This window comes from Bufo bufo, chromosome 9 (genome assembly GCF_905171765.1).
Source record: "Bufo bufo chromosome 9, aBufBuf1.1, whole genome shotgun sequence".
Taxonomy (NCBI): domain Eukaryota; kingdom Metazoa; phylum Chordata; class Amphibia; order Anura; family Bufonidae; genus Bufo; species Bufo bufo.
The window spans coordinates 218,452,756-218,479,027 of record NC_053397.1 but is presented as its reverse complement, the minus strand read 5'-3'; positions in this window follow the sequence as shown (position 1 = coordinate 218,479,027).

Sequence of the window (26,272 nt, the reverse complement as noted above, 5' to 3'; positions counted from 1 at the left end):
AATGGGGTTGCGTGAAAATCACAAGCATCCGCAAGCAAGTGAGGATGCGGTGCAATTTTCACGCACGGTTGCTAGGAGACGAACATGGTCATAAGGGAAAATAATAGCATTCTGAATACAGAATGCATAGTAAAATAGCGCTGGAGGGGTTAAAAAAAATAAAAAAAATTTAACTCACCTTAATCCACTTGTTCGCGCAGCCGGCATCTCTTCTGTCTTTATCTGTGAGCAATAGGACCTTTGATGATGTCACTACGCTCATCACATGATCCCTCACCATGGTGATGGATCATGTGATGGACCATGTGATGAGCGCAGTCACGTCATGAAAGGTCCTATTCCTCACAGAAGAAGACAGAAGAGATGCCGGCTGCGCGAACAAGTGGATTAAGGTGAGTTAAATTTTATTTTATTTTTTTAACCCTTTTTAACCCTTTTTTAACCATGTTATAAGGGGAAATAATACAATCTACACTACAACTAACACAAACCTGAACTTCTGTGAAGAAGTTCGGGTCTGGGTACCACAGTCGGTTTTTTATCACGCGCGTGCAAAACACATTGCACCCGTGCGATAAAAACTGAACATCGGAACGCAATCGCAGTCAAAACTGACTGCAATTGCGTTCCTACTCGCGCGGGTTTGCCGCAATGCACCAGGACGCATCCGGACCTAATCCGGACACGCCCATGTGAAAGAGGCCTAAGATTGAAGGTCCCCTAAGAAATGAAGTTAATTGGACGGTACATTGAGGGGTCAGACAGGGCTACATGAGGAGAGAAGAATTTTTCAGTGGGTCTAGGACCTGACGTCATATTGGGTTCCAGCCACAAGAAGGTCCAGCCAAGGGCAACCCTTTCTGGAGATATCTTTTTGGAGGTAACTTGTTAATAGGATTTATTAATTTTGGGGTACAGTTTTAATTTCTAATTGAAGAGGACATATACATGTTGATTGGCTATCAGTATTAATTCTGATAGGCCCAGGGTAACCCAAATTGACCTTATGAGTGCCTACAGGTACCAGTTTATTCTAAATGTATCCTATATATACATACTGTATACATATGGCCTGACCCTGAAGGAGTTGTATGAGTTTAAAAACAAAAACATGGCTGTTTTCTTCCAAAAATAAGGCCACTCTTGCCCATGGGTTGTGTCTGGTGATGCAAATTTACTATCTGAGGTGTGACACTTTTATAGTGTAATTTGTGCTAAAAGTTTTGGTGCATCAAAAGAACAGATAATTCTGACACTCTCTAAACTTTTTAAAATGTATAGCCAAGGGGGTGTGGTTTAGAGGAAAGGGGGTGTGCGACAACATGCAGGAACAAATGCATTAAAAAATGTTGTCTCAAATATTTGGTGTAAGCTAAGCCAACAAATAGGTGGTTTCTATGTTTCTCTGCTCCAGAAAAATTTTGCGCATTTATAGACTGCCGATCTCAGTTTACGTTGTCTAAGTGTCAGACAGGATTAGTAAACGTGGGACACTATTTTGTATATTGAGTCCACATTTTTTCACAATTTTATTCATAATCTCTTTTTATTTACATTTTTTTTTTATATCATTAAATAATATTCTAAATTCTTAGGTTTCCAATATTTTTCAAATTGTTACACTTTGAAATCAAGATGAAATGTAAATTAAAATATCTTAATAATTCTAAACTAAAATCTAAATGATAATTCTAAGTAAAATTCTATACTCAAAAAAATTCTAAATTCTAATTACAATTTTAAATAAATTCTAAATAATAGTCCTACATTTTAAATAAAATTGTAAAATAAAATCTAAAAAATAATCCAAAATTCTAAATACAATTCTAAATAATAATTCAAAATCACATTTACAATTAAAAATTCTGTACATTTTCTATTACTGCTTGCCATTTTTACCAGGCATTTCCTACTCAGAGTTTAACAATCCAATTTTTTTTTAATAAAGCAGACATTCCCAGACATAATTAATGATGTACTCAATTTAATATTCATCCACTGTCAAGTCATTTAGAATTCATTAATAAATAATAGGTAGGAATGAAATCACAGTGTTCTGCTACAGACAGCCCATAAAATAATGAACAGAGAAAAGAAATTAAAAAAATGTTTAAAAAAAAAGAAAGAAAAAAGAGCCACAACAAAGGCTGAGCACATGCCGCTATTTTTTATTTACCATGAAGAGGTTAATACGGGAAGTTATCCATCCGGTAAGAACAAAATTAAGCTTCCCATTTGATCGACAGCAACTCAAAGATCCCTGATGTCTCAAAATATTAAGTTTCCCTTCTAATAATGTTGAAAATATTGCCTGGTGTCATGTTTAATCAGAGGACGTGTTGGGGTTGATTGTAGGTGACGCATTCACACAGCCCCGGCTGTGTCAGCTTCCACACACCGTCAGCTTTGCTGCATATTCAGTCTTGAAGGGACCGCCGTTAGCACGCTTGGCTTGCCGACCGCTAATAGATTGTGACACCGGAGAAGGAAACCTTTACTTTAATTCAAAAAACAAAAGCCATAAAGCAAAAACTTTGGGACGTGACTAACTTTTTTTTTCTCGCCAAACATTCCTCCCCATCCATGTGCTGCTGCTTGGTTAAAGAGATATACGGTAATTGGAAATGCAAAAATAAATTAATTTTTTTTATATCAAAGATTTGTAGTCTGGTAAAATCGAAAATCCATAAGGCAGAAACTTTGGGACATGATAAATTTTTTTTCTTGTCAAATTTTCCTCTTAATCCACGCGCTGCTGCTTGGCTGCAGAGATATAGTCAGAAGTGCACACAAAAAAATATATATATATATATATATCTTTGTTATATCAAAGATGTGAATTCTGATTTAAAAAAAGCCATAATGCAAAAACTTTGAGGCATGGCTTACTTTTCTTTACTTGACAAACATTCTTCTCTATCCATGCGCTGCTGCTTGGTTGCAGAAATATAGGAATACAAAAAGATGCTTATTTTTATATGAAACACTTGAATTCTGGTTAAAAAAAAGGCTGTAAAGCATGTAAAAACTTTGGGATGTGACTAACTTTTTTTCTTCCAAAGCATTGAAAGACAAAATCTGGTAAAAACAAAAAGCTATAAAGCAAAAACTTTGGGACGTGACTAACTTGTTATTGTCTCACCAAATATTCCTCCCCATCCGTGTGTTGCTTCTTGTTTGCAGAGATATAGATGGAAATGCAATAATATTTTTTATTTTTTTGACTTGAATTCTGGTAAAATAGAGACTGATCTTGTTCCTACAAAAAAAATACCAAAAACAATACAAGCTGTGTCTATCCTGGAGAGAACTATTTTTCAAAAATTCTTCCCATCGTCCACGGTCATGGCCTTCATCGTTGGCCCACAATGGAAACATTGATTTTAGAATATTTGAATTTTGTCAGACAGAACAAACTGGCGATGAAAGCCGCTCGGTGGTAACACAACAGTGCTCTTATACAAACTTGCCATTTTACCAACAGCCCCCCCTGCACCGCCTACCCCTCCCATCCTAAATAGCTTCATATCATTATGATTCATTCAGGCCACTTTTGCCAATTGTCATAGATCATCGTTCCGTCTTCAATAAAAGTTTTTTTGTGCTGACAAAAGTTTATGTCATCTTCCGCTCTCTTGGGAGCAAGTGCTAATAGTGCCTTGCCTGGTCGCTCAACAATCGGGCCCCTTGTTTGTCCATACACATTTATTAAGTGAAAGTATTTGGAGACTGATGGGACATTGAGCTCCGGTTGCTATGGACATTAATCGCTTTGCAGAAGTCACGACCCCTCTGTTATGCGGCTAGTAACTAATTGAAACGATACAAATTACTTTGATTCGACGTCTGCCGGTTTAGATGCTGGCTGCGGTCAGGGGTCAAATGGCCTCTATTCAGCAGACCATGTTTGAAGTCGCTGCCTCGCAGTAAACAGCACTACATGGACATTGCGACTCCTTGAGCTATTGCCACCTATGGAGGTGGAAGGACAAGCTCTCAGCGGTGGGACGGGGAAGGCTTCTGTCAGTCACTTGCTGAAAAGGAGCAAAATCTAAAAAATTATATTTTAAGGGTTGCAAGGATCATCCAAACCGAAATAATATTGGGTTCTGATCAGGCGATCATGGATCAGGGTGGATGGTTCTTAGGATTGGACTGATATTTATCAACACGGGGATACAACTGCTACTTCCTAAATCAACTTAGAGGGAAACAGTGCTATTACCTGACTGATGAAGGTCCTACCGCCGACGACAAGAAAGGGGGTCCCATGGTGAAAGGAGCATTGGTCGAGCACTAAGGGACTGTCGGAGTTCAGCTTACGCATAGGCTTTGAATAGAGCAAAACTAACGTGTGGCCGCCTCTCCATTCAAATGGGAGACATGGGATCCCCTTTTTCAGGATTAATGGGGGTCCCAGTGGTGGGACCCCCTGTAATCAGACACTTATCACCTACTCTGTGGTTCTAGGACAACCCCTTTAAAGGGCATCTGTCAGCAGGATCAAATTTATTAAATCAGCCATAATGCCTCATAGGGTTGACCCTTGAGATTACAAAACATACCTTTTATTCCTCAAATTTAGAAGAACTTTTTTGAAAAATATGCAAAAAGGGCATAAGTACACAGATGGCGGGCCTTAACCACTCAGTGCACCATAGCCCCTCTGCCCTGCTGCCGTAGACGCTTCTCCTTCATTTGATTAAAGATGGAGGGGGGAGGGTCTAGGGAAGCCAAGCAGCGGAGCCGCAGTGCACCAAGTGACTAGTGCCCACCCTCTGTGCACTTAAACCCTCATTCGCATGTCTTTAAATATGCATGCAACAAAGGATCATGGGAAGAAAGCAATGTTTTGTAATTGGCAGGGTCAGCTGTAGCAGGCATTATGGCCCGACAAATAGGGTCGATCCTGCTGACAGTGATGGCCAGTTCGCCGTGTTCGCCCGCGAACACATGCGGGTTGCCATCTTAACTCACAAGTCCGGCGAGGCACAGGTAAGCCCTTACCTGTGCCAGGAGCCGGTCTGAAACAAATGCGGTCACCGAGAGCAGGCAGTTCCGAGAACAGCCCGATGAAGGCCCCCGGCGGCTGTTCTCGGAACTGCCTGCTCCCGGTGACCGCATTTGTTTCAGAACGGCTCGCTCACAGGCACAGGTAAGGACTTACCTGTGCATCACCGGACTTGTGAGTTAAGATGACAGCCCGCATGTGTTCGCGGTCGAACACGGTGAACTGGCCATCACTGCCTGGTGATGGGTTCCCTTTAAGACCATTTTCTCCATTCTATTGCCAAGGGCATGCATACCATGGTGTCAGAATATGGAGCTGGAGCTGGTATGGGTCCTTTGGAGAAAGGGGGCCCATTCTTGGTTGGCCCTGTCCACTTTCTGTAGGGTGGCAAGCCCCTCTCTCCAGAGGAACTGCATGGGGGGTTATTGCATCGTTGACAACTTGTAGAGGTAGTGATGCGGAAGAGGTTGGAATTTTTTCAGATTGAAGCTATGCCTCCTTCATGCAAGGCATGCCCCTTTTTCAAAATACTCCACTCCTTTTATTGACAAAACCCAACAGTCACACTCAATTTCCTGGTAGGTTCCACCCCATTTCTTTACCATGTCCTACCCCCTCAGTGTGTCTTTGAGCACCGATACTGCATCTTGTCAGTCCTCGAACCACACACAATTAGGGTAGCTCTCACGGAGATTCCAGGACGCTTTCCCAGCACCCAGATTTGCCAAATCTTCTGGCTCCCAGGAAAAGAGGGGAAACCTCCTCAGAAAAGTTGGCAAGTATGGGTTATTGAATTGACCAAAATGTCACGGAAGAGTACGGAGGAGGAAACAAATCCCGACCCTTCTATGCTTTTTGGTAAAGCCCAGCACCATAATGGGGGAGCCCACTTTGCCACCTCTCTTAGTATGCTGCTATCCGGTACTTTAGTTTAGTTGACTTTCTTCTTTTCAACATACAACAGCAGATGTGGAAAGTGACCACACGAGTGTCCACAAGATGCTGGAGACCTAATGTGGTCACCTCTGTTGGTCACCCCCTTACTAGGAAGCTTAGTGCTTGCAAAGTGGAGTAATTACAATGACAAATTTCCCTTTAACAGTTTCCAGTTTACCTTTAAAGTACATTTCCATCCAAATAGGTAAAGATTATGTGCTAATTCATTACTTAATATACTTAACATTCTGGCTGACTACAGCCACCACTAGAGGGAGCTCAGGAGCGTGCTACATACAGTATATACGTAGAACATAACTGAATAAGGACACAGTATGCAGTATGCTCCTGAGCTCCCTCTAATGGCAGATGTAGAAAGACAGATATTTTTCATTTGAATTTTTCTTTATGCAGAATTGAAGAGTTGAAGCTCTGTATCAGAAAAATGAAGTTTCCACCCCGATGCAGATATTATATACACTGAATTTTAGACAATATGATGCAAAAAGTAGACAGTCCTGAGGACACAACTCTCAAGTGCTTAGATGTCTGGTTTCTTTGGATATATTAACCACTGATTTCCATTTTTATTTTTGGGGCCAATGCCCCTTAAATGGATTCAATAAAGGAGTTTTTGAAAGTGGACAAGCCCTTTAAATTGTGCAGATACTGAGAATTTCATCAGATTTCTTTACTACAAGGTATATCAGCGGAGCTGTCCTCTTCCAATGTCAACATATGTTACTAAAGGAGATTGTAAATGTAATTTCATTGAGTGTTCTCGGGCCACGCATTGCTAAACAAAGCCATCGGGATGTGCACGGAGAGCATGTCCAATGGCTCCACTGCCTGGGCTCTGTCATTTCAGAAATCACAAGGACAATCTGCTTTGAGAAGAAGATGAGAAATGTTCTATTGGGAAATGAATTCTCCTCTCACAACACGTAACGTGTGACAAGAATAGATAATTACAATGTAACTCCTTCCTTACCGGAGTGTAAACCTCCAATGTGCCCACTACTGGGCCTTCACGCTGAATGCATAATCTATGCCATCCCATACTGGTTGGCGCAATGGTCAAAGGGCGCCTGTCACCTCCATGTCATACCGCCATGTAGGGTAGGTACCCCGAAACATAATTATACTTTTCTTGTGAAAATCCCATCTTCTCATCCTGGTGATTCATTATTTTATTTGTATGCAAAGAAGGTTTTTTTTGGTGCAGGGCCACTCTGGATGGTGCATCATTGCTCCAACAGTAACGCCACCCAGCACCTTTATGTTTGATTGACAGTCCCAAAGATTTCAGAGCTGGCAGCGATGATGCAGGGGAATTCAGGTGCAACAGATGGGTTGGCCCTGGCCTTGGTGCACTCAAAAAGTTTATTTACATAAAAATAAAAGGTTGCATTTCTCAAGAATAGCTGGCTAGATTTTCACAAGAAAGGTATGGTTATGTTTTGGGGCACTTTCCCTACATGGTGGTATGCTTGGTTTGATTTTGGAGGTGACAGACTCCCATTAACCACTTAAGGACCACAGGTTTATACCCCCCTAAAGACCAGGCCCTTTTTTACAAATCGGCACTCCACAACTTTAGCTGTTTATTGCTCGGTCATGCAACTTACCACCCAAATGAATTTTACCTCCTTTTCTTCTCACTAATAGAGCTTTCATTTGGTGGTATTTCATTGCTGCTGACATTTTTACTTTTTTTGTTATTAATCGAAATTTAACGATTTTTTTGCAAAAAAATGACATTTTTCACTTTCAGTTGTAAAATTTTGCAAAAAAAACGACATCTATATATAAATTTTGCTCTAAATTTATTGTTCTACATGTCTTTGATAAAAAAAAATGTTTGGGTAAAAAAAAAATGGTTTGGGTAAAAGTTATAGCGTTTACAAACTATGGTACAAAAATGTGAATTTCCGCTTTTTGAAGCAGTTCTGACTTTCTGAGCACCTGTCATGATTCCTGAGGTTCTACAATGCCCAGACAGTACAAACACCCCACAAATGACCCCATTTCGGAAAGTAGACACACTAAGGTATTCGCTGATGGGCATAGTGAGTTCATAGAACTTTTTATTTTTTGTCACAAGTTAGCGGAAAATTATGATTTTTTTTTTTTTTTCTTACAAAGTCTCATATTCCACTAACTTGTGACAAAAAATAAAAGCTTCCATGAACTCACTATGCCCATCAGCGAATACCTTGGGATGTCTTCTTTCCAAAATGGGGTCACTTGTGGGGTAGTTATACTGCCCTGGCATTCTAGGGGCCCAAATGTGTGGTAAGGAGTTTGAAATCAAATTCTGTAAAAAATGACCAGTGAAATCCGAAAGGTGCTCTTTGGAATATGGGCCCCTTTGCCCACCTAGGCTGCAAAAAAGTGTCACACATGTGGTATCTCCGTATTCAGGAGAAGTTGGGGAATGTGTTTTGGGGTGTCATTTTACATATACCCATGCTGGGTGAGAGAAATATCTTGGCAAAAGACAACTTTGTATAAAAAAATGGGAAAAGTTGTCTTTTGCCAAGATATTTCTCTCACCCCGCATGGGTATATGTAAAATGACACCCCAAAACACATTCCCCAACTTCTCCTGAATACGGAGATACCACATGTGTGACACTTTTTTGCAGCCTAGGTGGGCAAAGGGGCCCATATTCCAAAGAGCACCTTTCGGATTTCACTGGTCATTTTTTACAGAATTTGATTTCAAACTCCTTACCACACATTTGTGCCCCTAGAATGCCAGGGCAGTATAACTACCCCACAAGTGACCCCATTTTGGAAAGAAGACACCCCAAGGTATTCGCTGATGGGCATAGTGAGTTCATGGAAGTTTTTATTTTTTCTCACAAGTTAGTGGAATATAAGACTTTGTAAGAAAAAAAAAAAAATCATCATTTTCCACTAACTTGTGACAAAAAATATAAAATTCTAGGAACTCGCCATGCCCCTCATGGAATACCTTGGGGTGTCTCCTTTCCAAAATGGGGTCACTTGTGGGGTAGTTATACTGCCCTGGCATTTTCCAGGGGCCCTAATGTGTGGTAAGTAGGTAAATGACCTGTGAAATCCGAAAGGTGCTCTTTGGAATATGGGCCCCTTTGCCCACCTAGGCTGCAAAAAAGTGTCACACATGTGGTATCGCCGTATTCAGGAGAAGTTGTGGAATGTGTTTTGGGGTGTCATTTTACATATACCCATGCTGGGTGAGAGAAATATCTTGGCAAAAGACAACTTTTCCCATTTTTTTATACAAAGTTGGCATTTGACCAAGATATTTCTCTCACCCAGCATGGGTATATGTAAAATGACACCCCAAAACACATTCCCCAACTTCTCCTGAGTACGGCGATACCAGATGTGTGACACTTTTTTTGCAGCCTAGATGCGCAAAGGTGCCCAAATTCCTTTTAGGAGGGCATTTTTAGACATTTGGATACCAGACTTCTTCTCACGCTTTGGGGCCCCTAGAATGCCAGGGCAGTATAAATACCCCACATGTGACCCCATTTTGGAAAGAAGACACCCCAAGGTATTCAATGAGGGGCATGGCGAGTTCATAGAATTTTTTTTTTTTTGGCACAAGTTAGCGGAAATTGATATTTTTTTTTTTCTCACAAAGTCTCCCTTTCCGCTAACTTGGGACAAAAATTTCAATCTTTCATGGACTCAATATGCCCCTCACGGAATACCTGGGGGTGTCTTCTTTCCGAAATGGGGTCACATGTGGGGTATTTATACTGCCCTGGCATTCTAGGGGCCCTAAAGCGTGAGAAGAAGTCTGGAATATAAATGTCTAAAAAATTTTACGCATTTGGATTCCGTGAGGGGTATGGTGAGTTCATGTGAGATTTAATTTTTTGACACAAGTTAGTGGAATATGAGACTTTGTAAGAAAAAAATAATAATTTCTGCTAACTTGGGCCAAAAAAATGTCTGAATGGAGCCTTACAGAGGGGTGATCAATGACAGGGGGGTGATCAATGACAGGGGGGTGATCAATGACAGGGGGGTGATCAATGACAGGGGGGTGATCAGGGAGTCTATATGGGGTGATCACCCCCCTGTCATTGATCACCCCCCTATAAGGCTCCATTCAGATGTCCGTATGTGTTTTGCGGATCCGATCCATGTATCCGTGGATCCGTAAAAATCATACGGACATCTGAATGCAGCCTTACAGGGGGGTGATCAATGACAGGGGGGTGATCAGGGAGTCTATATGGGGTGATCACCCCCCCTGGAAGGCTCCAGGGAGACGCCTGTATGTGTTTTGCGGATCCGATCCATCTATCAGTGGATCCGTAAAAATCATGCGGACGTCTGAATAGAGCTTTACAGGGGTGTGATCAATGACAGGGGGGTGATGAGAGAGTCTATATGGGGTGATCACCACAGTCATTGATCACGCCCCTGTAAGGCTCCATTCAGACGTCCGTATGCGTTTTGCGGATCCGATCCATCTATCAGTGGATCCGTAAAAATCATGCGGACGTCTGAATGGAGCTTTACAGGGGGGTGATCAATGACAGGGGTGTAATCAATGACAGGGGGGTGATCAGGGAGTCTATATGGGGTGATCACCACAGTCATTGAACACGCCCCTGTAAGGCTCCATTCAGACGTCCGTGTGCGTTTTGCGGATCCGATCCATCTATCAGTGGATCCGTAAAAATCATGCAGACGTCTGAATGGAGCTTTACAGGGGTGTGATCAATGACAGGGGGGTGATGAGGGAGTCTATATGGGGTGATCAACACAGTCATTGATCACGCCCCTGTAAGGCTCCATTCAGACGTCCGTGTGCGTTTTGCGGATCCGATCCATCTATCAGTGGATCCGTAAAAATCATGCGGACGTCTGAATGGAGCTTTACAGGGGTGTGATTAATGACAGGGGGGTAATCAATGACGGGGGTGATCAGGGAGTCTATATGGGGTGATCACCACAGTCATTGATCACGCCCCTGTAAGGCTCCATTCAGACGTCCATGTGCGTTTTGCGGATCCGATCCATCTATCAGTGGATCCGTAAAAATCATGCGGACGTCTGAATGGAGCTTTACAGGGGTGTGATCAATGACAGGGGGGTGATGAGGGAGTCTATATGGGGTGATCAACACAGTCATTGATCACGCCCCTGTAAGGCTCCATTCAGACGTCCGTGTGTGTTTTGCGGATCCGATCCATCTATCAGTGGATCCGTAAAAATCATGCGGACATCTGAATGGAGCTTTACAGGGGTGTGATCAATGACAGGGGGGTAATCAATGACAGGGGGGTGATCAGGGAGTCTATATGGGGTGATCAGGGGCTAATAAGGGGTTAATAAGTGACGGGGGGGGTGTAGTGTAGTGTAGTGGTGCTTGGTGCTACTTTACTGAGCTACCTGTGTCCTCTGGTGGTCGATCCAAACAAAGAGGACCACCAGAGGACCAGGTAGCAGGTATATTAGACGCTGTTATCATAACAGCGTCTAATATACCTGTTAGGGGTTAAAAAAATCACATCTCCAGCCTGCCAGCGAACGATCGCCGCTGGCAGGCTGGAGATCCACTCTCTTACCTTCCGTTCCTGTGAGCACGCGCGTTCACAGGAAATCTCGGCTCACGCGAGATGACGCCAATCGGCGTTAGTGTGACCTGGGAGCGCCGCAGAAATGACGCCTTTCGGCGTTAGTGTGACGGTAAGTGGTTAAAGGGGTTGTCCGAGCCATAACTCAAGGTAAAATAATGGCAGGAATTTGTGTATATAAAAAAAAATAAAAGCACAAATGTCTTCTGAGCAGCTCAGTTCCAGGGTCGAAGGTCCCTCAGGGGTGATGTGTTCCCAAGGGACACGTGACCACCGAGCACAGTTGAGGCAAGTGCTGGATCTGGAACATATCTGATACAAATTGCACTGGAAAGAACCCAAAATTTCTGTTTAGGATTCCTTCATTATACCAGAAAAAGTAGCATATTTTGTCCCATATTATTGGCACAATCTGCGATGGAGGTCCCTACCGGAGCGAAACTTTTATGGAACTCAACAGGAATTTGGGAAAACAGCGAATTCAATAGTGGTCTATCAGCCTAAACCTCAACTTATGTTAGGAGATATCCACTGAATTTGCCAAATTCTTCTCTATTTCTCCATTTCCTTAGGCCTCATGCGCACGACAGTATTTTTTCACGGTCCGCAAAACGGGGTTCCATTGTTCCGTGATCCGTTTCCGTTTTTGTTTCCGTGTGTCTTCCTTGACTTTTGGAGGATCACCAGACATGAAGGAAAGTGAAAAAAAATCTAAGTCAAGTTTGCCTTGCAAATGATAGGAAAAAATCGGACGCGGACGCGCAGACGCGGGTGACAATCTTGTGTGCCTCCGTGTTTTTTCACGGACCTATTGACTTGAATGGGTCTGCGAACCGTTGTCCGTGAAAAAAATAGGACAGGTCATATTTTTTTGACGGACTGGAAACACGGATCACGGACGCGGATGACAAACGGTGCATTATCCGAGTTTTCAACGGACCCATTGAGAGTCAATGGGCCCGCAGAAAATCACAGAAAACGGAACATCGGACACGGAACACAACAACGGTCGTGTGCATGAGGCCTTAGGGTACTTTCAAACTTGCGGCAGGACGGATCCGACAGGGTGAACAGCCTGTCGGATCCGTCCTGCGGCTATTTCGCCGTGCCGCCGGACCGCCGCTCCGTCCCCATTGACTATAATGGGGACGGAGCGGCGGTCCGGCGGCATGGCGAAATAACGGAAAGACGGATCTGACAGGGTGAACAGCCTGTCAGATCCATCCTGCCGCAAGTTTGAAAGTAGCCTTATGTGACAAACATGGCCCTCACAGAGATTTCCACTATGTACCCAAGGTACCTGTGGTCCTCACCATGAAGATAAGGAAGTAGTGGTCATTTATGTCACCAGTGGTGCAGATTGTGAACACTAAATTTTGTCCAGGAGTGGACTATCCTTTTAAATTCTAAAACGATGGTTCAAATGCATTGACTCTGTTGTACCACTTGGATTATTAGATGTTTTTTTCTGACTCAGTTCCAAAAACTTATTAGATCAGACTGTTGATGTTGATGTATTCTACACTCAGAAGTCTGTAGAAGTTGGGTGACAACCCTGTGGGAGCTATAAGGGCCACCATATTGGTTTCCACCTAGTTTTGACACATAACAGATATTTTTATATAGAAAGCAGGCAACCTAAAAAGCACTGCCATACAATGCCAAGGTTATACCGCCATACAGTGCCTACGTAATATTTCTATGTGCAGCACTGGTACTCCCAGGAGCAGCAGGCAGTTGGTAGACAGATGACCCATGGATAGGCATAGATGTAAACCTACAGACAACATAGATTTACATTTCCTTAAAGGGTTTTCCAATAAAAACATGGTTGATTTTTTCCAAAAACAGCGCCACCCCTGTCCATAGATTGTGTCTAGTACTGCAGCCCTGCTCCTTTGAAGTGAATGGGGCTGAGCAGCAATACTACACATGACCTGTGAGCAGGTGTGGCACTGTTTTTGGAAGAAGGTAGTCATGTTTTTCTAATCCTGGACAACCCCTTTAAGCAGCCACAATGGGGATAATTAAAGGGGTTTGGGACTTTTATATTGATGACTTATCCTAAGGATAGGTCTTCAATATCAGATAATTCCCTGCACCCCAACAGGCAATGCTCCGCCGGCTGTGTGGTGGCCATCTCTGGTGACTGCAACTCAGTGAACGGGAAAAGAGCTGCAATAACCAGACATGCCCACTACACAGAGAAAGGCGCTGTGCCCGCTCCTGCTGCTCTGCAATCAGCTGATCTATGGGAATGCAGGGATTCAGGCACCCACCCATGTAATAGTCCTTGAAAACCCCTTTAAAGGGGACCTGCTGTGTCTATTTTAGCAAAAATTTGCATTCCTCCTGCACACAACCGTAGGTATCCTGTGGCCGTATTGCAGACCGCATTTGCGGATCCGCAATTCACTTCAATGGGTCCGCAAATCTGGAGATGTGGAATGGTGCGGAACGGAAGAACGGAACAGTACCCTATGGAAGCACTACGGAGTGCTTCTGTAGGGTTTTGTCCCGTACTTCCATTCCACAAAAAGATAGAACATGTCCTATCTTTTTGCGGAAAGGCGGAACGTGGACCCATAAAGTGAATGGGTCCGTGATTTGCTGCGGCTGCCCCACGGCCGGTGTTCGGGCATTGAGGCCCGCGTTTTGCGGGCTGCAGCACGGCAACGGGGCGCACGTGTTTGTGTGCAGGAGGCCTTAAAATAACCATCCAGGAGACCTCTGCATTGTGTCTTTCTTCTGTTATTTCCCCAAAAATGTATAAATAAATTGCCAACTGGGTGCTAACATTCCCCTTGTTAATGGAACTAAAAGTATAGGGACACGGACGATCACAAAGGGCAAGTTAACGCCGAGAAGTCGATTTATTCATACATTTCCAGAAGGAATAACAGAGCAATAGCACATGTAAAGATGCACTTGAATTGTTATTTTGCGAGGAATACAAATATTTACTAACATGATGTGTCAGGTGAGGGGACAGGATGGATCGGCATTGTGTTGTGTCAAATTTTTGATGCTTTTTGCCAACCTAATTGAGAGTGTCAAGTGAAAAGGGTTGTGGCTTAGCAGAGTTGAATAAGGGCTCGCGCACACAACCGCGCCGCGTTTTGCGGGATCTGCAAAACACGGATGACGCTCATATGCGGAACGGAACGGGCCGCCCATAATAGAAATGCCTATTCTTCTCCGCCTCATTGAAGTGATTGGGTCCGCATGCGGAAGCAAACCATGTCCGTGTGCACGAGCCCTAAGGCAGCAAAAGTATTAAAGGCGTCTGCCATTTTTCGGAAACAAATCGTTGCGCGTGTGCAGTGCCCATGAGACGAGTGTAGAGTGATTAGAACATTGCTCCAAATACATAATGGGCAACATTTCGATACATTTAGATACAATGTAACTGGTGCTCGGACAGGAATTGTCCTCTGTAATGGAATGTTGTTCCTCTTCTCCGATTCTATCATCCCGTCCTATTACTGTAATTATTAGTCCTAAAATCCAGACGAACCATTATTGTTATTATTATCAAACTCATCCCCATTTCCATGTCATAAAGACAAACCAAATCTCATTTCAATTAGCAGCAGCAGGAGGCAATGAACTTTAAACAGACATTTAATTTCCAGAAAAAAAAAATTAGGAAGATCCTCATAGAAATGTTATGGCATTTTGAAACAGATTAATAGCCGAGTCGGAACACAACCTCCCCGCAGCGAAATGACAGCCGGGCTCCGATCAGCCGACAGGTACCATGAGTAAACCCGCTGACGCTCCAGCTTTAAATTTCAGGAAAATCCATTAATGTTTATGGTGGATCGTCTGCGCTGTGTATACTCGGCTTGTTTGGGGGGTTGAATTTGCTCTGTAGCTAATGAAATCCACTTAATTATTCATGGTATAATTCGCGGATCTCCCTGCCGATTGGCTGGCACCGCGAGTATTTGCGAAATCCTGCGGCATTTATTTATTGGAGGGAAACAGTCAATTGTCAGGCTGGATTTCCGTAAACCTACAGGAATAAGGCAGTCAGAGCTGAGTCAACAAGGTAGGCTGATAGATCGACTTGGCTCAACTTGCCGCGTTGCGTGCCTATATAGCATACTGTAAGGCCTCTTTCACACGGGCGTCATGGATCTGGGCCGGATAAGATGCAAGTGCGTCGTGGGAAAATGCGCGATTTTTCCGCCCGAGTGCAAAACATTTTAATGCGTTTTGCACGTGCAAACCCGAACCCAGACTTCTTCACAGAAGTTCGGGTTTGGGTTCGGTGTTGTGTAGATTTTATTATTTTCCCTTATAACATGGTTATAAGGGAAATTAATAGCATTCTGAATACAGAATGCAAAGTAAAATAGCGCTGGAGGGGTTAAAAAAAAATAAAAAAATATTTAACTCACCTTAATCCACTTGTTCGCGCAGCCCGGCTTCTCTTCTTTCTTCTTCTTTGAGGAAAAGGACCTGTGGTGATGTCACTGCGCTCATCACATGGTCCGTCACATGATCTTTTACCTTGGTGATGGAACATGTGATGGACCATGTGATGAGCGCAGTGACGTCACCACAGGTCCTTTTCCTCCTGGACAACAAAGAAGAAGACAGAAGAGAAGCCGGGCTGCGCAAACAAGTGGATGAGATGAGTTAAATAATTTTGAAATTTTTTTTAACCCCTCCAGCCCTATTGTACTATGCATTCTGTATTAAGAATGCTATTATTTTCCCTTATAAGGGTGGGTTCACACTAGCGTTAGGGATTCCGTTATGGCTTTCCGTTATAACAGGGTTATAACGAAATCCATAGACGGAAGGGTGGATCCGTTTTGCTGCCCATAGACTTGCATTATGACGGAATGCAAAACAGACGCCTTTAAGAGGCATTCTGTTTTGCTCCGTCCTAATAGAAGTCTATGGGAAAACATAACGGATCCGTCTGGTTCCCGTTATGCAAGATGGAAAACAAAGTACTTTGTTTTCCGTCTTGCATAACGGGACCCAGGCGGATCCGTTATGTTTTCCCATAGACTTCTATTAGGACGGAGCAAAACAGAATGCCTCTTAAAGGCTTCTGTTTTGCATTCCATCCTATGGATTCCGTTATGTTCCGTTATAACCCTGTTATAACGGAAAGCCATAACGGAAATTCCTAACGCTAGTGTGAACCCACCCTAACCATGTTATAAGGGAAAATAATAATGATCGGGTCCCCATCCCGATCATCTCCTACAACCGTGCGTGAAAATCGCACCTCATCCGCACTTGCTTGCGGATGCTTGCGATTTTCACGCAGCCCCATTCACTTCTATGGGGCCTGCATTGCGTGAAAAACGCACAAAATAGAGCATGCTGCGAATTTTCACGCAACTCACAAGTAATGCGTGAAAATCACCGCTCATGTGCACAGCCCCATAGAAATGAATGGTTCCGGATTCAGTGCCGGTGCAATGCGTTAACCTGACGCATTGCACCCGCGCGGAATTCTCGCCCGTGTGAAAGAGGCCTAATGGTTACCATTAAAGGGGCGGTCTTATCTCAACAGTCCCATTCCATATGCCATACTTAGGTCATATAGATGTCATAGAGGGGTGTGAGCCAGAGTGGAAGGTGGCTAATAAGCAGGGGTTCTGTTCTCGGCCATCATTCATTTCCGTGGCTGCATGTCATACTACATTTCTCCTGTAGTGGCCGCTGCAGGGAAAAATGAATAGCTTGCTTGTAATGCTGCATGTCTCCTGTAGTGGCCGCTGCAGGGAACATGAGCAGCTATCAGCAACTTCACCTGGCAAAATCGGCTGGCAAATTTGGAAATAGGGACCGGAATAATTAGTTGATCACCATGGCATCTGTGATGATGATAATAACCCTTGACAATAACCACATTATGATGGTTGTAAAATTATTGGTTTTGAGTTGACCTTGGCCACTTTTAAGGGGTTGCCCATGATTTTAAACATGGAGGCTTTCTTACAAAAACAACACTAGCCCTGTCCATGGATGGTAGCTAGTATTGCAGTCAGGCTCCATTGTATTCGATGGGGCGGAACTGCAATACCGCACATAAGCAGTGGACAGGGGTGGTGCTGTTTATGGAAGAAAGCGGCCATGTTTTTCAAATCCTGTACAACCCCTTTAAGGCACACCTTGATTTTGAAAAGGTCATCTTAGTATGAAAGCTGCCCCGTCAATCAGCTGATCCCAGTGGATCTAACTTCTCAAACCCCCAGAGATCTGGATTTCCCTCCAGCGGCCACTACAGGAGATATGTGGTATTACATAATATTCATATAAACAAGTCCTTCAGAGTTAGGGTCCATTCACTCTTCCGTAATTTGGGTCCGCATCCGTTCCGCAATTTGTGAATCCATTCACTTTCAATGGGGCTGGAACAGATGCGAATCCGCATTTCCGGGAAATGCACCCCTATTTTCGGGATCCGCATCAGTTTTTTTCGAGATCCGTTTTTTCGGGATCCGCAATTCTGTTCCTGAAAAAAATAAAACATCTCCTATTCTTTCTCTGCAATTGCGGACCAGAAAAGGCATTTTCTATTATAGTGTCTGTGATGTGCGGTCCGCAAATTGCGGATCGCACATTGCAGGTGTCCGTGTTTTGCGGATCCGCAATTTGCAGGTGCGCAAAACACTTACGGACGTGTGAATGGACTTACGTTTTTTTTTTTCCGGCATTGAGTTCCGTCCTAGGGGCTCAATACGGGAAAAGAACTGTTCAGTTTTAGGCCTCTTTCACACGGCCGGGTTTTTTTTTTTCGTTTATGGGCCGTTTTTTGCGTTCCGTTGAAAGATAGAACATGTCCTATTATTGCCCACAAATCACGTTCCGTGACTCCATTCAAGTCAATGGGTCCGCAAAAAAAAGCAACACATACGGAAATGCATCCGTATGTCTTCCGTATCCGTTCCGTTTTTGTGGAACTATCTATTGAAAATTTTATGCCCCAATTTTTTCTATGTAATTACCGTATACTGTATATGCCATATGGAAAAACGGCCCAGAAAAACGGAACCGAAACGGAAACACAACGGAAACAAAAAATGGAACAGCGGATCAGTGAAAAACGGACCGCAAAACACTGAAAAAGCCATACGGTCGTGTGAAAGAGGCCTTATCCTAATGCATTCTGAATGGAGAGCGATCCGTCCAGGATGCATCAGGATGTCTTCAGTTCAGTCTTTTTGACTGATCAGGCAAAAGAGAAAACGGCAGCATGCTACGGTTTTATCTCTGTCCAAAATTCCGGAACACTTGCCGGAATGCCGGATCCGGCATTTTTCTCATTGACATGCATTTATGCTGGATCCGGCCCCAAGTGTTCCGGCAAAACGGATCCGGCATTGCAGTCTGCGCATGCTCAGACCGCAAAAAATGTGAAAAAAATAAATGCCGGATTCGTTTTTCCGGATGACACTGGAAAGACGGATCCGGCAATTCAATGCATTTGTCATACGGATCAGGATCCTGATCCGTCTGACAAATGCTATCAGTTTGCGTTTTGACGGATCCGGCAGGCATTTCCGGCGACGGAACTGCCTGCCGGAATCCACTGCCGCAAGTGTGAAAGTAGCCTTAGAACGGCTCCTTCTCATCAATCCGATATTAAAGTTAATAGAGGGTAGCGCTGAGCTGGAGTTCCCCCTCTATCATGTTCATATACTCTAATAGGGTAAAAACAGGGTGGTTTTTTGAGAATTTTTTTTACATTTGGCTTAGGCCTCTTTTTTTCCCCCGTTTACGGGCCATTTTTTGTGTTCCATATACGGAACCATTCATTTCAATGGTTCCGCAAAAAAAAGGAACACATACGGAAATGCATCCATATGTCTTCCGTATCCGTTCTGTTTTCGCGGAACCATCTATTGAAAATGTTATGCCCAGACCAATTTTTTCTATGTAATTACTGTATACAGAAAAACGGAACAGAAACGGAAACACAACGGAAACAAAAAAAATGTAACAACGGATCCGTGAAAAACAGACCGCAAAACACTGGAAAAGCCATACGGTCGTGTGAAAGAGGCCTTATAATGATATAAAGTAATATGACTGAAAATATTCCATCAAGATCGACTTTATATCTTTTTGCGATGTTGATCCAGAGGAAGGAAAAACAAAGCTCCAATGAGGTAGATATCAGGGCTGAGTGTGGACGTTTCATTCATGTACTCCCCAATTATTATGGGTATTTGTACATAGAGAAGACCTATAAAAGATAAGGGCCCAATCTCATCTGATATTAAAGGGGTTGTCTGGCCAGTAAAAAAAAAAGAAAAGAAAAAAAAAAAGGTCAGAAAAGCATTAAAAAAACTGAGGCCTGTAATTGGCTGCCATCATCACATGGCTGTATGTGATGTCATTGGCAGTGACTACCAGAGCAGTGGTGCTGGGGCCACTAATAGTTATTTTTTATTTTATTCGGGACAACCCCTTTAAAATCGTCTCCACCTCTGGTTGGTCCCATTTCCTTTCCCAGTTACTGGGTGCAGGGGCGCACCACCAATGAGGCAGGGTGAGGCGATCGCCTCAGGCAGCACCAGGTAGGGGCAAGAGGGGGGCAGCGGAAGGGCCATGGGCAATGAGCGCTTTCATTGTGGCAAAGGGGTTAGGTTACCAAATTGGCACTGGGGGGGGGGGGGGGGGTTAGAGACTATGTAGGACTCCCCTCTCCAGAGGAACTGGATTGAAGGCAAACAATGGGTGGTGGGATTTGGCCTTTGGGTCAGGGGCAGGGCATAGAGGGGGAAACAAGCGCCAGACCCTAACCCAGTCCCGTGTTGTGATCTTTGCTATTACTCAATATTCACCCCTCAGAGGCGGCTATTTTTTTATTTATCTGTATGCCCGTATCATCGGTTCACAGGCTCCTCCTACTATGACATCACCAGTTCTGTAAATGTGTTCAGTGATGTCATGTGCAGCATTTCTAACGCACTAAGCTCGTTCCACCTCACATCGCAGATCAATAGGAATCTTTCATACAACCTCTTACAAATGTCATCTCTCACGCGAGGCTTGAGGATTTCCATCCCAGCAGTGAAGACGAAGATTGATGTGAACTACAATACACAATTCACATTTGCCTTGTACTTATTAAAGTCAATCATTGTCACAGACGCCGACTACTGTGCTGGATCCTCCGAACAAGATTATAGGGGGGGGGGGGGGGGGGGGGGGGTTCTCCGCAGGAAATCCGATTACATCATGTCTGACTTCAGGCCAAGAAGGTCCCCGGAGAGGCTCAGGTCACACGTTCTGATTGAGAGATACAAAATGATCATTTCTCGATCTGGAAACAGAAAATCTGGAGCTTCGGTGACTCTGGAGAACGAGGGGTCGTCACCAGCAGCAACCAATACACGGAAATGTTTAGAAATTTTTGTTATCACAAGTTGGTTACTAATGATGGCGCATTATATGAGTAATTATCAGCGCCATTAGTAGCATCGCTAGCAGGTGTCAACCCCTGATTGGCTCTTCGGGTTTCTCATTGAAGTGCATCAGATTGCTGACTGTCTCCATCCATCTGGTGATGACTGCTCTCTTGTTTTCTTTTCAACTCTTCTCAGACAGAGATATGAGAGAGAGAGAGAGAGAGAGAGATAGATAGATGAAAGATAGATAGATAGATAGATAGATAATAGATAGATAATAGATAGATAGATAGATAGATAATAGATAGATATGAGATAGATAGAAGATAGATAGATAGATAGATAGATAGATAGATAGATAGATAGATAGATAATAGATAGATAGATAATAGATAGATATGAGATAGATAGATAGATAGATGATAGATAGATGATAGATAGATGATAGATAGAAAGATAGATAGATAGATAGATAATAGATAGATAGATAGATAATAGATAGATAGATAGATAATAGATAGATAGATAATAGATAGATATGAGATAGATAGATAGGAGATAGATAGATAGATAGATAGATAGATAGATAGATAGATAGATAGATATGAGATAGATAGATATGAGATAGATAATAGATAGATAGATAGATAGATATGAGATAGATAGATAGATAATAGATAGATAATAGATAGATGATAGATAGATAGATAGATAGATAGATAGATAGATGATAGATAGATAGATAGATAGATAGATAGATAGATAGATAGATACAGAGATACATAGATAGATACTCCAGATTCGCTGTAGGGTGGTGCACCCCCTTTTATTTACCCAACTGCAGTTGGGTGTGCAAATTCGGAGCGCTGCCTCTTTGCAAATTAGATAGTTAGATAGATAGACTTAATTTCCCAGTTTTTGTTTCCCAATTATGAATTTCTCTCCTGTAGATTTTATTTTTTAATTAGTAAAAATATGAGTCCCTATGGGTACGTGCACACAGCAGTGTAATTTGTGCAGTTTTTTTGCATTTTTTAGCACCAAATTCGCACCAAAATCTGCAACGTAATATATATGGATTTGATGCAGTTTTGCCCCAGTTCTCACCCTTGGCGTTGCAAAAGGTGAAATCTGCCCCAAACAATTGACGTGCAGCGGATTTTAAAATCTCTGTGAAAAAAATTCTGCACCGTGTAGATGGGATTTCAAAAATCTCATCTATTTTAGCTGATACAATATTATAATGCAGATTTACTGCCCAAGAATCTGTGTGAAACATGTACAGTAGCCTTCTATAATACGTCGCCTATGGGCTGCATGAGAACAGTGCCACTCCGACAACACTGACTTCTGGGAAAAAGTGTCCATATTTTTTTTTTTTTTTTAATGGCAAATCTCAACTATCCCAGCAGCTTGTCGAAATAATCCCATGGAGGCTCAGGGGCTAGCACTGGTTGCTGGAGACCTGGGTTTGAATCTGACCAAGGGTAACTTCTGTATGGACAACATATGTTTTTCCTATAACTGCTTTCCAAAACCAAACCTATAGGATAATTTGGAAATTTAGATTCTGACCCCCCCAGTGCCTGATCATCATCTATTACAGCCCTATGGAACATGTTGCCACTATGTAAAATAAATATTTACCATGACTCTACTAATACAATGTAAACCACTAGGAAAAGATGCAAATGGATGTTTTCTAGACTTCAATATTTTGAAAGAATGTTTTCAAAATATTTTGCTCAAATCCTTTAAAACAATTGGAATACATTGGGACGTATTCTCCACCCTTTCATGAGAATCCTCCTTCCCCCTAACATTTCAACCTTCAATAAAAATGACAAGTCTACAATTCGGCGGTGGATGTGCACGGCCCTGGTTCCTCTGGTGTTTTCTTTCCTTCCCTCGCTCTCTTTTTACAGTTCAGTAAATATTTTCCTATGCGGCACTTGCCAAACAAAAGAATTTTTCGTCGCTGTTAAACCCTCTGACAAATACCCGTATGGTGCTTCACATAGGAGCTATTGATAAACAAATTAAAATTCAGTCCCTGCGCCGAGCTCATCTGGTCCATCTCATTGTGGCACTGAGCGTGTTTGTAAAGGGCTGAGAGTCTGTCATTCTCCCCTAACCTTGTCTTTGTTAAAGGGATACAATGGGCCTTACGCTCGAGGCCTTACGATCCTGATTAGTAAGTGACAAAGTGTAGAAGCAAATCTACTCAGTCCTTCATAATAAATCTATCACACTCTAATAGAAAGTCATCAATCGTGTCTCATCCCCGAGGGTCGCGGTGCTGGGATGGGAAGTGTGTTCCTCGGGGATTGAGGCAACTGTTATTATTCAATTAGAGTCTTTTCTTCCTAGTTAAAGACCATGATATCATTATCACTTAATGAATACATATAATTGGATCTAGATTCCAGGTTTAGCTGATGAATACCGCTCACTATTCATTCCGCCTCAACTCATTCCCTGACCATTTATTACAGGCTTTTGGCTCAAAACCATCAGGGCGACGGGAATTTGAAATTAGTCGGGATTTTTTTTTTTCCTTTGCCTTTTTGATGTGGCGAGACCGCAGGACAACATGAGCTGTCCGATTTTTAAATCAAAGTGGACAGCAGAATATTGTGAGGTTTTATCTATCAATGGGCGGCCAGAGGTGGATGGAGGATTTGGGATATTGGCCAATAAAAAGGTTCCAGGAATTGGAAAACAGAAAAATGTAGATGATAGGAAGGTTGATAGATAGATAGATAGATAGATAGATAGAAAGATAGATAATAGATAATAGATAGATAATAGATAGATAATAGATAGATAGATACTGTAGATATTCAATGAAAGATAAGATAGATAGAAGTAGAGGTAGATAGATAGATAGATAGATAGATAGATAGATAGATAATAGAGAGATAGATAGATAGATAGATAGATAGATAGATAAGAGATTATCTTGTGAGTGTAGAGTGCCAGTGGCTGTAGGGACGATCCACCCCCGGTGTATCAATAGATAAAAAAGAAATTCCATGGCACATCCAAGGCGTAAAATCCAAGTAGATACTTTTATTCACCAAACAACGATGTTTCGGTCCAATGCTGGGACCTTTCTCAAGCGGAAAGGTCCCAGCATTGGACCGAAACGTCGCTGTCTGGTGAATAAAAGTATCTACTTGGATTTTACGCCTTGGATGTGCCATGGAATTTATTTTTTATCTAGAAAGATAGATAGATAGATAGATAGATAGATAATATAGATAGATGATATAGATAGATAGATAGATAGATAATATAGATAGATAATATAGATAGATAGATAGATATGAGATAGATAGATAGATAGATAGATAGATATGAGATAGATAGATAATAGATAGATAGATAGATAGATAGGAGATAGATATGAGATAGATAATAGATAGTCAGATAGATAGATAGATAGATAGATAGATAATAGATGATAGATAATAGATAGATAGATAGATAGATAGATAGATAGATAGATAGATAGATAGATAGATAGATAGATAATAGATATGAGATAGATAAATAGATAGATAGATGTCATTTTGCTCCAGATCTCACCCTGACAGATACATTGATATAAATTGACAGAACAATGACGCTTATAGGTCTATCTATGACAATTTGGCCACCGGGGGCGCTCTTCAGGGCTACAATGCATCATTTGCAATCTGATTAGGGATCAATATGGCAATGTTTCTTCACACCAACATAGGTATGTGAAGAATGAAGGTTCTGCGGAAGCATCTACGATACGAATATAATAACACTGTATTTTCTTGTAATTTTTCGCTTAGGTTCATTTTTCTGTTGGATTAGGAAAAAAAACTTAAAATTAAAATGTAAAAGCTAAAATTGAAATATTTCGGTCAGAAAAGCCAGAAATTGAATCTATCGGCCTTGTATCACTTTGAGGGGCGCTGTAAGGTCACACCACAGCCCGGCCGTGCAGTTTAGGGGATGAGTCATGTGATGGGAACAATAGACAGTAAAGGAACATTAGTAAGATGTTTCTGCTGATTGATTTATGACGCCCGTCGATGGCCGCGATCGATCGCACACATTGATGACATCTGTTTGGAACTTCGCTCTGTCAAAACGATTGCTCAACACACTAGAAAATCATTGAGAAAGTCAACTCACTCTAACTGGTGAAAAAAAATGGCGTAGTCAGTAGTGGTGCGATTATGCAAGCGCCGGTGAAAATTTCCAAAAAACGCAAGGTATAAAACTTAGACCAGTCCCTGTCCGCCATCCTTGGCTTGACAAGTCAGTTAATCCTCGCCATTATGGGCCCCCCACTTTCATTGGGCTCTGGCTCCTCCCTTCGGCCGATGCCCAGAAAACCAGTCTGCTATTGTTTCATAGATTGATACATTGTTACAACATTAAAGATTGTAACAATATTAACAATTTTGAAGAGGCTTTGATTAGAAAAACATGGCAGCTTCCATGCAAAAACAGCGCCGCACCTGCCCACAGGTTGTATCTAGAATTGCAGCTTATTGAAGACTTATTGAATCAAACGGGTCTGAGCTGTATTACCACACACAACCAGGAGCAGCGCTCTTTTTGGAAAATGCAGCTATGCTTAGACAGAAGCAGGCAGGGGTTGGCCAAGATTTAATAAAAAAAACATGGATGCTTTCTTTCAGAAACAGCGCCCCTCCTGTCCTGTCCGGTATTGCAGCTAAGCTCCATTGTAGTGAACAGCCCTGAGCTGTAATACCACATACAACCTGTCAACAGATGTGGCGCTATTGTGGAAGAATGCAGCCATGTTTTTTCAGTCTCCACAGCTCGTTTAACATTAGAGTGACCTTATCATTCCCATAAGAATCACAGCAGTGGGTGTACCTACAATGTATGCTACCCGATCCATCCGCCATCTTGAAAGCTGCCATATTAAAAGTAATTTTAAGGGCTTGTCAAGGTCTGTTTTTTTTTCCAGAAACAGCACAACTTCTGTTCATACGCTGTTTGACCTGCAATACCAGACACAGCCTATGGGCAAAGGGGTCACTGTTTCTGGAACTAAACTTTTTTCTCAATTTGTACGCAGGTAGAGTACATTTTTTGAAGAAATGTACATTTTTGAGTTCCATTCAATAGCAGAAGGGTTGAATGTGTGTATGTATATAGAAAAAGGAAATCAAAGCATCCCCCACGAGGAAATAATACACTGCCTCCTGAGACCCTGGTGTGAAATGAGGCATTTTATCTGTATTTTAGGCCACTGCTGCCGCGTTTTCTAATTTCATTAACCCGAGTATACACAATATTCTACCCATTACATTGGCCTAATGAAAAGGCCG